At 29.4% G+C, this 3942-nt stretch overlaps 1 long non-coding RNA gene across 3 annotated transcripts; it reads right to left on the bottom strand.

Moving 5' to 3' along the window:
- Positions 1 to 236: 236 nt before the first annotated feature.
- LOC133821153 (uncharacterized) lies at positions 237 to 3142 on the bottom strand. Of its 3 annotated transcripts, XR_009887343.1 has the most exons (4): positions 2840 to 3142; positions 1397 to 1582; positions 1073 to 1322; positions 237 to 1000 (listed from the first exon to the last, which is right to left on the bottom strand). It is a non-coding gene; the product is annotated as an uncharacterized LOC133821153 (long non-coding RNA). The 3 variants fall into 3 exon arrangements; XR_009887341.1 differs by having other exon boundaries at positions 1397 to 3142; XR_009887342.1 differs by having other exon boundaries at positions 1073 to 1154; positions 1397 to 3142.
- Positions 3143 to 3942: the final 800 nt, after the last annotated feature.

Genomic DNA, 3942 nt, shown 5'->3' with positions numbered 1-3942 from the left:
TCGATATTGTTTGGTTGTTTACGGCACTTTATAAATATTGGTAATACATGAACAATTCTTAGTATTAAATATCTTAAACATCTTTACACATACATAAATTCATATGCAAATAGAAACATACCATAGGTTGGAAATACATTACTTCCGCTGGGCGTTTGTTGATCTTTTTACGTGCTTTCATTATTTCCATGAAATACATCTCAAATGCATCATGGATGGTCTCCTTGATGGTTGTCCTGTTATCTAATGGGGCATTGAGATGATCGAGAAAACAACAATAATGCCAATTGGGATATAATAAAAATAACATCCAATGTTCCTTGTTGAAAGAACAAGTATTACAAAGTTTTTAACTTTAGATTCTATTTTTTTGTATCAATGAAAAGCATATTAATTAAACTTACCCATGGTTATAAGGCATTACTATCCAATCATGCCTTTTAGACGTGTAGTATAACATCTTATCACATAAAGCTTAAGCACGACTATCTGCACGAGTCACGGAAGTAGAAACTTTATTCGGATTCATAAACAACAATGTTCCTCTCTTATCCTCGTCTAATAATAGTGTCTGGTACAAAATCCTTCTAACAAATATCATTAATTTAAAAGAAAACTACATAATTGATGAAAGAAAATCCTTACAATAAATATTATTAACTTCATATAAAGCAAACCTTATGTAGAAGACAATGCATGATTGTCCAATCATCTCTTTTCTAAAAAATTCAAGTATTTCATTCCGAAATAGAGTAAAGTACTCACAAGCATGGCCAAACACATCAAATTCAATGGATACTTCATCAACATAATCATGTTTAGGCCAATCATTGACGATTTCATTTACTTGTCTCAACTTAGGTGACAATGGAGATGGTTGTTGAACCTCTTGTGACAATGACGCCTTAGGTGCTCGTTTTAGAACTAGTTTTTGTGTTTGTGGTGCTAATGGTAGAGAAGTTTTTTCCCCAGCTTGCTATCCTATATTTTTCACGACCTCCTAATAAACCCATAACAAATAATTAATAATGGAATAAGTAAATAAAAATTTAATAGTGTTACAAAAAATTACCTGTGTCGCTCCATTGAAGATGCCTAGCGACTTGGGCCAACGTATCAAAGTCCCAATAGCTTGTCTGATTGTATAAATCTCACTGATATGGATCGGATTAACAAGTAGAACATCAGTTTGTTAGCAAACTCAAGTAGTTTTCTCCTACGTCTTCTCCATGTATGTATGTGCTACTAGTAAATAGAATGTATCTCCTACAAACGATGTTGGTGATAGACCCTAATGCAAATTTGCATTCAATCATTTTATCCTACACATATTTAGATATGTATAAATGTGTTATACAAGTTCAAGAACTTAGATTTTAAAAAGATAATGTTATACCTGATTTGAGCCAGGTATAGGGATAAACATAGATGCCTCTTTTAGGTGTGGGGGCGGTGGTGCTAGAGGTTGATGCTGGGATTTTGGTGATGCCTAATGAGATGGTGTCGCCTGATCTATGGGAGATCCATAGTTTGGCACTGACGCATGAGAAGATCCTCCAAAGCCACTATGCTGTCCTTTCATCTGTTCCATAAATTGTAATATCATTTCCTCTTGTCTTTTGATCATTTCTTGTTGTTATTTCATTATTTGTTCTTGTTCACGGTATTTATTTCTTAATAATAAAAGGACTTTTTTTTTACAATGTGCAGGTATATTGTGATGATTTCTTTGGAGCAATTCTTGACAACATTTGTAGTAGAGGCCTTTAGAATGGAAGAATGTATTTCACTAATTTTTGTATACATTTCTTGTTTTGTATTTAGTGATAAAGGAATCTGAATTGGGCATAAATTATGTTGTAATATGATTTCTTAAGCCTAGACTAGTACACTAAATATTGTAATTACATTTGAGTAATTAATAAAAATCTATTTATGTTACTTTATCTGGCTTCAACTTTCATATTTGTTTTCCTAGTTTTGTGTAAGTAAAAAAAGATGATGTTTCTCTAATCTAATATAACACATGTGTTATACTAAAGTGTAATATAACACAAAAAAAGTGTTATACTAAAGTGTAGTATAACACAAAAAAAGTGCTATATAATCGACTATAAATAACATAATTAAACACTTATCTATATATTAAAATAACACAGAAATTGTGTTATCGTTGACAGTACAATAACACATCTGTATAACACTGATAAAGTGTTATGTAAAGTACCCTGACCTACGATAACATAGTCGGTCTTAACACATCAGAAAGTGTTATCGTATGTTTTGATAACACATTTTCAGTGTTATTAAAAGCATTTTTTCTTGTAGTGTATATGTATATGACTTATATGTATATGCCATGTGCAAAGTAGATGAATAATTTATTATATGCTATTTAAAGCTCAACAAGAAACCATACCACACATGGTCCCAATGCTTGAAGATAAATCATCTCAACAATATACATATATATATATATGTATATTTATTGCATATATCATATATATAGGGTAAGTATGTAAAGAATTCTATAAACAGTCCTTATAAATGATGGAACTGGTCTATGGATTGTAGCCCACGTCAAACAGCTTACAATACAAATAGATCAGTAACGACAAACCATAGAGGAAGCAAATAAAGCATAAACGACAACTAATAGCAAGCAAGACAACCACTTCAATGATATATAACAGGAAAAGAAAAGAAAGATAAAATAAAAATAATAGATAAAGAAAAGAGGGAAAAAAACGGATTCAATAGAGTGAAAAAGAAATTAAATTCGAAAAAGAATGGAAATGACATTCAACATAAAAGTTAAGAGAAAGAGAGATATATAAACCTTGATATGGCTGGCGACGGAGAAGAAGAGCAGAGGAGAGGAGTGATGGCTGCCGTCTGGTGAGAGTGCACCAAGATATCGTGAAACAGAAGAGATGTTGGTTTGAGATCGAAAAAGAAAATCCCAAAATTAAAGTTGGTAAAATAAGAATTTTCTAATTAGAATGAGAGCAATTGGTCCAAGTAAATAATTTACTATACCAACCAATGTTTTAGCTTCCCGTAAAAATTAAAAGTTGAAATTTTCATCACTTAAATTCTTAAAATAAACTACTTTTATCTTATTTTACCAAGCACTTTTTAACCCATAATTTTTTTTTTCAGAATGGTTTTTTAACTTTTGTAGAAGCTCTCCCAAACTTGGCTCAACATTCAATATAATGAATATTTAAAGGGTTTATATATTTTTGGATTCTGTGTTATGTCTCATTATTTGTTTGGATCCTGTATTTTGACAAATTACTTTTTGGACCCTATATTTTGTAAAATGATTAAAATAGAATCCTAAACTCAATTTTGATGAAGAAAAAAATTGAATATAATAACACAGTTTTTAAGTAGAATGATTTTATTTTTGTTCTGAACAGTTAGTTTGGTAAATTATTTGTGATTTTAGTTGAGAAAACATTAACCAAAATCAGGTTTAGGGTTCTATTTTAACTATTTTACAAAACATAAAGTCTAAAAAGTAATTTGTCAAAATACAGAGTCCAAACAAGTAATGAAACAAAACACAGAGTCCAAACAAGTAATGAAACAAAACACAGAGTCCAAAAAAATATAAACTCATATTTAAAAGTTGGAAAAACACTTCCTCAAAACAGAAGATAAAAAAAATTGTGAAAAGTGCATATTTTAAAATAATTTATATTAATATTTTAATAATAAATATTACTTTATAATTGAAATAATCTTGTTTATAACACCAAAGAAATAATAACAATAATAGTAGATGATTTTTTTTTATTATTTTTTATAAAGATTAATCTTGACACTTACTGTTGATATGATATAATATATTATTTAGAATTTTCCGGAAGCCTTGAAAATTCTAATTAACTACAACATACTAAAAAAAATTATTACTTGTATAAAAGGTGTGAT

Source organism: Humulus lupulus, chromosome 3 (genome assembly GCF_963169125.1).
Source record: "Humulus lupulus chromosome 3, drHumLupu1.1, whole genome shotgun sequence".
NCBI classification, from domain to species: Eukaryota; Viridiplantae; Streptophyta; class Magnoliopsida; order Rosales; family Cannabaceae; genus Humulus; species Humulus lupulus.
The sequence above is the reverse complement of the archived record's forward strand: the minus strand, read 5'-3'. Positions and strand labels throughout refer to the sequence as shown.